General features: G+C 51.1%; 1 protein-coding gene across 3 annotated transcripts in view; it reads right to left on the bottom strand.

The window, feature by feature from the left end:
- Positions 1-11,496, bottom strand: part of LOC144099261 (beta-1,4-N-acetylgalactosaminyltransferase bre-4-like) — a 160,655-nt gene that overhangs the window by 89,101 nt on the left and 60,058 nt on the right. Inside the window, exon 1 of one of the 3 annotated variants that reach the window (XM_077632430.1) lies at positions 7,322-7,463. The exons of the other annotated variants lie outside the window; for them this stretch is intronic. The gene's annotated coding sequence lies outside the window, so the exon portion shown is untranslated. Of the gene's footprint in view, positions 1-7,321; positions 7,464-11,496 lie in introns of those variants that run through there. 3 annotated transcript variants of the gene reach the window in all.

The following is an 11,496-nucleotide window of genomic DNA, read 5'->3' as shown; positions in this document are numbered from 1 at the left end:
CCACGGAACAGTAAACTGGGCTAGTAGTCATATCTGCCGTAAGCGAACAATGTAGGTATAGTACCGTTCACAACAATCTCACCACACAGGCATCTATGAGTTTGTCCTCATCCATATTGATGCAGGACGTGACGACTTGACGTACAGACTTTTTTTTTTACTCGATATACTCAGCCTCCGGACGAAAGTTTGTACACAGCTGCATGAAGTCTCCGATGCAATGACAATAATTCCTCTGATGACATCAACATTCACGGCAAAAAGTTACACGGCCGAAATACATAAGGGTGAGGGCGATGGGTGCACGCAGCCGGATAGGGCGACTACACCGTGGAATCCGCGCATACACAGCGCGATGCTGCAGAGACGAGGCACTCGACGGCTCCCAGACAGCCACTTGCTTGCTTCGCAGCCAGCTGTGAGGCCTCGCCTAAAGCACCCGTAGCTTAAATTTAAGTTTGCACCGACATTCCTGCCCGTGCATAGCACACCCCATGATTTTCCACTCACGGTTCCGACACGCACGCGTCTGACTTGCTGCCCGAGACCAGCCAGTTGATCAGCTGTCCCAATGTCTATGACAATGATTCACAAACGACACGAAATGAGCGGCGCCAAAATTTTCCAAAAATGGACCACAGTGGGAGAGGTTGATGGACAATGACAATTTCATTATGTGCCCATACAAGGAAAAGCAAAGGAACCGAGTGGGTTTCAGTAAGGTCGCTATACAGTTCAGTAAGGTACGTCTCTACAGTTCAGCAAGGTCCTTAATTCAGCAAGGTCGCCAATTCAGCAAGGCCGCCAATTCAGCAGGGCCGCCAATTCAGCAAGGTCGCCAATTCAGCAAGGTCGCTAATTCAGCAAGGTCGCTTCAATGCGAATGCTTGCTAGAGCGACAACAGGAAAAAACGAAGGAGCAAGACTCGCAAGCAGTGCTGGAAACAGCTGATTATGGGTCGAATCTGACTTTTACACTTTGTTGCTGTCCCGCTGCCCTTCGTTCAAAGGACAACGAAACAGAAAGGAAGGCAAGTTGCAACTGAACGAGCTGTCTTCCCATGCGTCCGAAAATTATCTTTGCGTCATGAAGACCGTTAATTCAATACAGGAAAAAAATATAAATTATGGAGAAAAAAGGGGGCAACAGATACGAGCGATTTTCAGGAACTGTACGTCAGCTCCCGGCACCGCTATGGGAGAAAAACACGGTTACCTTATCAGCCAGCTGCGGGACTAAACAACTCGGCGAGCAGCTCCTACGTACGCGCGCCAAGTACAGCCCCCCCCCCCCCCTCCCTTCCCTGCCTTTTACACTCTTTTCATTTTGGACCTCGCGAAAGCAAACAAAAAGGAAGCATGAACAGAAGGGTTGAAATGACGTTCATTCCTGCTTTCAAGCGAATCCTCACCGCTCTTGGAGCATTCTGTCTGTATTCCTACAAAACAAGTATGTGTCCGCTGTGTCGTTGTAGCGTCAAGATTTCGGTGAAGCCCGAGACATTTTCCGTCTTGGAACAGCACCAAGGATGTCCACTACAATGGCGATGAACGGCGCCAAGATAAAACGAGAAGCGCGGCAGTGAACAGGTGGACCCCAGGTCACTCACAAAATGCAAACTCCGCACTCCAAAAGGCTTAACCATTTCGTGTCGGCAATGGCGTCGGAGCTGCGCTCCTAGAGCGACTAATGCGATGGCAACGCGCTCAAGCCGTCTTGGGGTTGTTTTCAGTGAAAGAAACGAACTAGTTAAAATCGAGTAAATACGGTACGCTGCGCAGTACTGCGCATTTCCCTGCTGTTCCAGATGAGCTTGTTTCGCTGCACTGTTTTATGTTCCCAATTTCGTCTCTTTTCTGTTTTTCGCTTCGGTAAAAAAAAAAAAGGAAAGAACTACATTTAGGGCAAAAAGAAGAAAAAAGCCCGAATTCACTAACCGTGTCAACTGTGCGAGTTTTCAGGAATTCGGATGTCGACTGTTTCCTTTTCATTTGCGGGGAAACCAACGGATCGCAACTGGTACGCTGCATGAGCGCCGCAGAACAGGGCAAACATGCACGCACGCACGCACACACACACACATACGCACGCACGCACGCGGGCGGGCGGGCGCGCGCACAAACACACGCACACACACAAACAAGAAATGCGCAACCCTCCACACTCGCTCGTGGTACTGCGCCATACATCGTTACGGGGAACCGACGTAGCTTTCAGCGTGAGCGTCAAGCGATAAATACGAACGAAAAATAAAAGGACGCAAAGGGGGGCACGGCGTGGAAGCCAGACGAATTCGGCAAGCATTTAGCGCGCGAATAGAAAGGATCACAGCTCTTGCCGCTCACACCATAGGGATCGTTGCGAAAGCGACGTCAGAGACGACGAGACAAAAACAGAGAAGCGTTTTTCATCCCCCCCCCCCGCACACACACACACAAACAAAGAAAGACCAAGTCGATGCGGGTCTGGAAAACGAGAGGACATCCAAGACTCCGCGGGGGAGCCAAGCAGACGGGGAAGGAGGGGGAGGAGAGTGGAAAGACACGGCAGGGGCGATGGGTGAGCGCGAACCGTTACCCGTGCAGAGAAACAGACTCGCGCGCCGCTGACAGTCGCGACGACTACGACGCGCATTCTGCCCCTTTTCATTACGCCCCCTCCCCCAACCCCTCTATGCGTCTCCAATACCCTTGCTGCCTTCACACACCGCAATCTCGGCGCGCACAGAGCGGCTCCCCCAGACAGTAACACCAACACATGAGAGCGGGTCGGATGGAAGAGGCTGCGCCTTCTTTCGCTGCTCGCTCCATTCCTCCGTTGCTCCGCTGCCTTGCATCTGCAGTAGTAGTCGAGCAGGCCTGTCGCCGCCGCTCCCTGATCACTACGCGGGAGCGCTGAAACGCCGAGCACTCCTCCCGCGGTGCAGGCTGGGTGTCGTTGCTTTCTTGCTGGCTGCGCCGTCAACGTGGCTGCTCGCATTTCGCCGTTTTTGCCCACAACATGCGCGACCGTGGTTTTCAATTAGCATTGGCAAGACCGGGAGAGCAACGTCGTTGATTTGCGACCAGTTGTTCTGACGTACTTCTGTTTTTCTCAGGAACAGGAAAATGGAAAAGTTATGAGACCCGCCGCGGTGGCTCAGCGGTTACGGCACTCCGCTACTGAGCCGGAGTTCCCGGGTTCGAACCCAGCCGCGGCGGCCGCGTTTGAATGGAGGCGAAACGCAAAATGCACCTCTTTCTTCGTTTCTTCTCTCAGTACCTCCTTTATCCCTTCCCTTTTGGCGCGGTTCAGGTGTCCGCCGAGATGTGAGAGACATACTGCGCCATATGCTTTCCTCAGAAACCAATTATTATTATAATATCAGTGCACGTTAAAGATCACCAGGTGGTGGAAATTATTCCTGAGCCCACCACTGCGGCGCCTCTTTCTTCCTTTCTTCTTTCACTCCCTCCTTTATCCCTCCCCTGACGGCGCGGTTCAGGTGTCCAACGATATGAGTCAGATATACTGCGCGATTTCCTTTCCACAAAAAGACCAATTATTATTATCAAAAAAGTATTGCATATCTCGTTTCACTGAAGAACGATAACTGGAATGAGTAGGAAAGGAATAGAGCTGAGGAAGCTAATGAAAAGCAAAAATGCCCGGATGGAACGACAGATCGGTGTCCCCGGGCGCAATTTAGCAGCGGCCAAAACAGAGCCCGTGAAGCGTTGGAAAATCAGAGGAAACTGTGCAAGTTAAAAAACCAAGAACGAGAGAAGGTATAAACACGCGCGAAAGAAAAAGAAAACACGCTTTACCGGTACCTCATAGCCGGCAAAACGTGACGGAGAGATCTGAACTACAGCTCACCCTAGTTTATTCCAGAAACCGGCAGACAAGTTGAACACGCTCGTTTAACGGAAAGCTTGACCTGTCAATTATACAGGTCAGCGGTACACATTAGACGGTAAACTCTAGCCTAAACACGGTAAAATAAAAAAAAAGTAGCCGAAGACAACTCATAGACAACGAATAGACCCGTGCATCGTGCGCCAGCGGCCGCAGGACTATGCTGACTTAGGCTGACTATAAAGCGTAAGCTGCACATTAAATTAGCACGACCCGCCAAACGACGTCATAACACAGTAAGCGCACATGACCAGTTATCAACGGCGGCATGCCTCGCGATAAAACTGCCCCTGTGGCGCGATCAAGTCGCGAACAGGTCACATCAGTGCCTCATGCGCTATGACCAACTGAACAACCTTACACATGATCGGGGTCCATCAAAGACACACAACCCACATCACTCTGTTACATAGCATTACCTCTCAATCCGCTGATGCTCAAACTTATCGCATTACGTAAGCGTCAATGTAGCCTTTTCCCCTCCTGTTTATTCCCGCTTAAACAAACATTCCCCACTGTAAAAGCGTGCGAAGCACGAACGCGCACATTCACTTCTACGCACGCGTCAACAAAACATGGCTAAAGACAACAACAACAAAAATTGCGAAGCGGCGTGATTACTCTCCCTTTTACCGCGGTGCCCTTTAACGATCGATTCGCTTCCGAAGCTCCACGAAGCGGCTCCGTGCAAGCGCAAACAAATTCACGTTACACAGACGCGGGCGCCCAATTGCGCGCCTCGCGAAGATCGACCGCTGGGGCCACAGGGACAGTTTTATCGCGCAAATTCCAACCCTTTCTGGGGGAGAGCGAAGTAGATCCTGGGACAGCGTGCACATCGCTGCCGCTCCAACGACGTAAGCAAGCTGCAATCGATTTTGCTTTTCACGGCCTTCGCTCCATTAAACAGAAACCAATAACTGAAGGCGCTCTGATACAATGCATCGCTGCTGTAACAGCCAGAGCAGCGGCGTCAGGCTCACAGCTCTGTACGGAAGTAATAGTAATAATAATTGGTTTGTTAGGGAAAGGAAATGGCGCAGTATCTGTCTCATGTATCGTTAGACACCTGAACCGCGCCGTAAGGGAAGGGATATAGGAGGGAGTGAAAGAAGAAAGGAAGAGGTCCCGTACTGGAGGGCTCCGGAATAATTTGGACCACCTGAGGATATCTAACGTGCACTGACATCGCACAGCACACGGGCGCCTTAGCGTTTTCCCTCCATAAAAATGCAGCCGCCGCGGTCGGGTTCGAACCCTGGAACTCCGGATCAGTAGTCGAGCGCCTTAACCGATCCGGAGTTCCCGGGCTCGAACCCGACCGCGGCAGCTGCGTTTTTATGGAGGAAAAACGCTAAGGCGCCCGTGTGCTGTGCGATGTCAGTGCACGTTAAAGATCCCCAGGTGGTCGAAATTATTCCGCAGCCCTCCACTACGGCACCTCTTTCTTCTTTGACTCCTGAGAAAGATGCGAGCATCCGCAACGAGAGAAAACTGTGAACCTGGCACTAATAATAATAATTGGTTTTTGGGAGGGAAAGGAAATGGCGCAGTATCTGTCTCATATATCGTTGGACACCTGAACCGCGCCGTAAGGGAAGGTATGAAGGAGGGAGTGAAAGAAGAGAGAAATAGGTGCCGAAGCAGAATTGACATCTGAGCTAGTTGGTTGTTCATTTTCAAAGCGCTTGTGTTGTTTGGTCTCCCTTGTCTGTTGTCCTAAGTGCGCTTTATATAATTTTTGAAAATAGGTGCCGTAGTGGAGGGCTCCGGCATAATTTCCACCACCTGGTGATCTTTAACGTGCATGCACTGACATCGCACAGCACACGGGCGCCTTAGCGTTTTTCCTCCATAAAAGCGCAGCCGCCGCGGTCGGGTTCGAACCCGGGAACTCCGGATCAGTAGTCGAGCGCCCTAACCACTGAGCCACCGCGGCGGGTTGAACCTGGCGCTGTCACACGAACAACGTGGAACTTTCCTTGATATCTGGGAAAAAAGGAGTAAAAAACCTCCATACTGAGGTCGTATTTACCAGCGCAAGAATACCGCTAGAGAGTGCAGCTCGCCGAATTAGCATGAGCGGTCTCGACCGACGCACGCAGTTGTGCCCGCTAGCGCTGTGTGAAGAAAGACCGAAAAGAAGTGCGATGAATAAATGCACAATCGATCGCACTCCTTGAAATCTGCGCTCCCGTATTTTGGCACACGGGTGACAACCTCTGGTTCAGGCCAAATCAGTGACACCTAAAAGAACGCGTCCCACCATTCAGCTGTCAACATCTGTAGCGCCAAAGGCCAAAAATGTGCTTGCCATTGCGATGCACTAATACACAAATCCTATTTTGTTTTTTCGTTGATGTCTTGACAGCAGTATAGAGGACGCAAATGAGAAAGACAGCAGCGTTTCGATGGAGGCGAAACGCAAAGGTGCCCGCGTGCTGTGTGATGCCAGTGCACGATAAAGATACCCAGGTGGTCGAAATTTTGCCGCAGACCTCCACTACGGCACCTCTATGTTCCTTTCTTCTTTCACTCCCTCCTTTATCACTTCCCTTACGGCGCGGTTCAGGTGTCCGCCGAGATGTGAGACCGATACTGCGCCATTTCCTTTCCCCGAAAACCAATTATTATTATTATTATTATTATTATTATTATTATTATTATTATTCAAAACAACGTTCTGCAGTGTATGGCATCGGCATTGTCGCTGCCGGCCTGCTGCTAACGAAGTGTAATAGCTTAAAAGCTACTCAAAAGAAAATGCGCCAAAAGAACGAAATCTCGCCACCACACGAACAAAATGACAACAGCAGAAGGGGCAGAAACGTCACTATTATGTCTATTTTTTTAATTTGCCGTTGTCGATGCATGCACTGCAGGCCCGTAGGGCCCAATGAAAATAGGACACAGCGCAGCATATGAATTCCCGTTCACAGGTGCAGGCGTATACTGCTGGCAACGCGAACCGACCGATGCACCCTTATTCTCTCTCCCGCTTCCTTCCCGGCACCTAGAAAGAACGCCGAAATGCGCCGTGACGTCACCAGCCACAGAAATGACGTCAGTCGTGACCGGGTGGCCCCGCGCCTCAGAACTTCCGCTCTCAAGAGAGTCACATGCAGGAAGAGAAAGCGCCTTTAGTAACACCTGAGCCTCGCGTTCAATGATCGCAACGTCGTTTCTGTGCGTATATACGCGCGCAAGACAAAAAAAAAGAGACCAAAACAGAAATGCGGATTATAGGTCTCGGTGCTGAAGCGTCAACTACCAGCGCCGTTCATGACAGAAAAAGTCGCACAAAAACAAAATGAAGGGCTCGAGATCTTCCAAGTTCTGACACGAGGAGATAAAAAAAGCGATGCGAACCAGGGCGTCTTCGGGGCGACCGCAAGGCGTAGGCAAACGCGACGGATTACTCACGGAAGACCTGCCCGTCGCCGGCCGCTGCTCTCAATAAAGACCCGCTCCCCGCCAGCGAGGAGAGCACGTGTCGAGGAGTGCCGCGCCGCCGCAGCTGCTGCTGCCGTTGCGCGTATGCATACCAGCCTGCGCAGCAGACATCCTGTGGAAGCGTCAGCAGATGTCACGGCGTCCGAAGCGCGCAGTCGGCAAAGCCTCGCATTAACGCACCGTACAGAGCAGCGGAATGACACACCGCCACTGCTGCACCGAGCTACAGCCACTACACGGGAGTGCCGCTACAGAGCTGCTGCCGCTGCCCGGCCAATCACGTAATGACGCCGCCGAGCTCGGACACGGTCGGAATGCTGCACGCAGGTTGTGGGTTGTGCGCGAGCGCGTTGGACAGGGATCCAATCAGGGCTCGGCCACCGTTGTAACTGCGCACCAAAGGGGTGATGCGGAAAAAAGAAGGAACGGTGGTATAGACCAAAGAAAGAAAGAATCGAAAGAAAAAAAAAAAACGAGGAATCGCAATGGGAAAAAGGCCCAGTCGAAAACACGGGGTCGTACTCGGCTCTACGTATCCCCGCCTCACGGCAGTCCGGCGCTCTTGCGTGACACAAGGTCGTCCAGTGGGGCGACTCTGCCGCTCGCACGAACGGACGGGGCTGTGCTCGCCGACTAAGCTTCCTCGGCAGAATAGGCGAGGCGGAAAAAAAGACCTCTCCGAGATGAACCACAGAGGCGGGTGAAAGGACGGCAGTAAATACGAATTTAGAGAATTGAGAGACACGGCCGGAAAGACCGCGTGAACTGGACAGCGCGACGCGCACAAAGGTCCCCTGGCACGCAAATGAGGAGATGACTATCTCTACGTTCTCCTCAAGTTCAGGGCTGCCCGCTTCTATAGCCCGCTGGCGTTCGAGACGTACTCTGGTGCGGATGTTTTGAACGAGGGACAAATGAAAATGGGACGGCTAAAGCGTCACGCGCACGCTCGAACTACGCGCTCAACCACAGGCGCAGGAACCGTCGGCAGGTTTAACCAAGGCCAGTGGTACTTATTTGCGAGGGGAAAAAAAATAACGCTCGATTTGCGTAGTTAGGTCAAATCCCAAATAGGTGCACTAGCATTTCGGTTTTCAATTCGGTTGGGGTTAGAGCCTCTGTTTTCAAGGTTATCTACATTTACAGCTTCCTGAGAGTCCTCATACCACTCCTGGCGCAGTCGTGCAGCGGCTAAGCGATGCGCCACTGCTTATGCGATGGCAGGTGCTGCCACCGATGGGGCTTGTGAGACCCAGGTTGCTCTACCCGAGCAGCCTCTCGCGACCAGTGGCAGTTTGCTCACATCCGGTGGGAACGTTGTCAGCGCACAGCGAGCTATATGCGTCCGTCTCTTATGCAGTGTGTGTCGGCAATAGCAAACGCGAAAAATCGTAGCAGCAACTCTCAAGCTATATTCACAACATCCGACAGCGACCACCACCGCCATCTTCCTTCATACTCAAAGGTGCCGGATTGTCGTACGACCTATGTTGCTCACAAATATTTCGATGGAGTGATGGTGTCTTAACGTGGTTCGCATTTTTAACAGCCGAAATTCAGACAGATTGTTTTGAGCGATTTTTCCAGTCATGTGTACGTGAATATTAAAAAAACGAATCAAAACATTGCTAATACGCGGCTGCGCTAACCAGCTTTTGACGCGAAAATATACAGCCTCTTCAACGTGCATTGCCAAAAGACCCGATAAGTTAGACACCATCGTGCTTTGTGACTAGCGGCAACCGCTTGATGCTTGGTATTGCAACCCTCCAACACATTTCACACCCACAAAGAATTTCGCCCGCCGCGGTGGCTAAGTGGTTAGAGCGCTCGGCTACTGATCCGGAGTTCCCGGGTTCGAACCCGACAGCGGCGACTGCGTTTTTATGGAGGCAAAACACTAAGGCGCCCGTGTGCTGTGCGATGTCAATGCACGTTAAAGATCCCCAGGTGGTCGAAATTACTCCGGAGCCCTCCACTACAGCACCTCTTTCTTCCTTCCTTCTTTCACTCCCTCTTTTATCTCTTCCCTTACGGCGCGGTTCGGGTGTCCAACGATATACGAGACAGATACTGCGCCATTTCCTTTCCCTATAAACTAATTATTATATTATTATTATTCATCGGTGGTACAGCGCGCAAAATGAAAACAATTGCTTTTACGCTTTCTGACTGACGAGCTAAGCGAACGCTACGGGTTATCCGGCATACCGCTCAGACTACACGAGGTTCTGTAACGTGTACCAAAATACCCGAACAAGCGCATTGCCAGCAACTCGTTTTCATTGAAATAGTCGCCGCGGCCGCGATCGAATCCGCGAATCCTGTGATCATCAGCAGAATCGTGCCGTAGCCATGCACTGAGCCAGTGTGGCGAGTTGCTTCTCCCTTTGTCTACCAAGGAATGTTACCTCCGCGCTGAAAAAAAAAAAAAAGCATGTAGACGCTGATATCGTGTCACTTTCCATATCACTGACGTCGAGCAGCACGGAGTTCAGCGCGTATGCCGCTGAAACCACGGCCGGGATTTGACGCCATACAGACACAAACATGAGTTTTAATAATATAACGTGAAGGCAAAAGAAATAAAGCAAAAGAAATTAACAAGGGAAAAAATCCGGAATTTGCATTCCTTGAAACCAATTCCCACAATTCTCACGGAACATGAGAAAGCCATTATATATAATTTATTTATTTATTTAGGAATACTGCAGACCCTTTCTGGAGTACGAGCAGGAGTGGGAAACACACATTTACGATACCACAAATACAAAAAAAGGCAAAGAAAAAACTTAGACGTCCATACTTTTCAACGCGGCAATAGATTCCACATCTTCCGGACAACCAACAATATTCTGGGGCAGCCTATTCCAGTCGGACGCAGTCTTAGGGAAATAGGAATATTTAAATGAATCGGTACAAGCCCGGTATTCTTGCAAAATTTTTCCGTGGTTAAAGCGTGTATTAGCTAGTGATACAGGGGTCAGGTAGAGAGTCTTGTTTATCAGCGTCTTATTATTGTACAGGAGGTATAAGAACTTAAGCCTCTATTCTGTGCGTCTAGATTGGAGGGCCTGAAGGTCCAAGAAATCAACCATCCGTTTTACTCTAACTGTTCGTCTATAGCGGTTGCAAATAAAACGGACGGCCATTCTCCGCACCTTTTCCAACGCTTCTATGTAGTCGAAAGTTATTTAACATTCCCCCGCGTGATTATTTACTGCCCCCTCCCCACCCTTCCCGGGGCGCGCACGTGACAGGCATGGCCATTAGGCAATTTTGGAACACCATACATCTAAAACGCTCGCTCCACAGTAGTACAACACCGGGCGAATCCTCATTTCAAAAGCTCGCCACGCGCAGCCCATTACCGAAGGCACGAATGCGGAAGCCACATACATATGCATGGAAGCTTCACTATACGCAACACCTATACAGGAGTGCGCGGCGCGTGCGGAAGATTCACCCCGTCATCATCACTGCAGGCAGGCCCTGGCCGGCTCGAGTCGTGATCGGCTCACGAACTACACACCCGACACGGGCAAGGAGAAAGCAGCCAGGGAGCACGGGGCGCCGACAGGGAACAATGGCAGCACGGAAGAGAGCGGCACGCGTTGTTGCGATCGCGGCGGCACGCGAACGCGGCAGCCGCATCGGAAGTGGGAACAAAGGGGGCCACCGTCTGAACAAACGCCCGTGCATAGACGCCGTACGTACACCGACCGGCGCGTGCCACAGACAACGAAAAGAGAGAGTTGGAAAAGGGGAAGTACAGAAAAGAGAACGAATAAATAAAGAAAAAGTGGATTCGGCGGCGTGTAGCCGACGAGAGCGAGCTGTCAGCGGACGAGTACATAGTGGGCGAGGCGATGTAATGTACAACGAGCTATGTACGTAATATACAGAAGGGCGACGTAATATACAACGGGCCATGTACGTAATATACAACGGGCGATGTAATATACTACGGGAGATGTACGTAATATGCAACGGGCGACGTAATGCACCAGCAGCAGGTGCGCAAGGACTTTGCATCACGTGCTCGCCACGGAGGTATAGGCTATGCGGAAGCGTTCAATACTCAATCATTAGCAATCCCCTGGCTGTCTCCCAATCTCTGTTTCCACTACATGCCTCATTTCCGC

Source organism: Amblyomma americanum, chromosome 7, assembly GCF_052857255.1.
Source record: "Amblyomma americanum isolate KBUSLIRL-KWMA chromosome 7, ASM5285725v1, whole genome shotgun sequence".
NCBI lineage: Eukaryota > Metazoa > Arthropoda > Arachnida > Ixodida > Ixodidae > Amblyomma > Amblyomma americanum.
Note: the sequence above shows the minus strand (reverse complement) of the source record. Positions and strands in the feature narration are given on the sequence as shown.